A 445-nucleotide genomic window follows, 5' to 3' on the forward strand; every position below is an offset into this window, starting at 1 on the left:
AAGCTCCTGCACTTCAGAACTAATTACTAGGAATGCTAGGAATTGTATGAACTCGTAATTAAGGATAGGCCTTCTTGCAAGGTGATTTAGAGAGTGGCATTAGCAATTGATGAAAAGAATGATGAATTCCTAAAAGTATATGAGAGTGGATAAGATGAAATTGATAACCTCAACAACATACTCATCCATCTAATTCATTAAAGTGTTTGTTTTCCTCTTTTCCATTGATCAAATTCATGCATACATGTTCTCAACAGAGCAGCCACACCGTCCTACCTATTTAAAGTTTGAGAATTGGTCGAGGGCGTTATGCCCCCGATGCCTCTAATCATTGGCTTTACCCGATAGAACTCGCCCGCGGGCTCTAGCTATCCTGAGGGAAACTTCGGAGGGAACCAACTACTAGACGGTTCGATTAGTCCTTGGCGTTGTGATAACATTTGAA

Source organism: Vigna umbellata, chromosome 2 (genome assembly GCF_029865625.1).
Source record: "Vigna umbellata cultivar VRB3 chromosome 2, Vumbellata_1.0, whole genome shotgun sequence".
In the NCBI taxonomy this organism is placed as follows: domain Eukaryota; kingdom Viridiplantae; phylum Streptophyta; class Magnoliopsida; order Fabales; family Fabaceae; genus Vigna; species Vigna umbellata.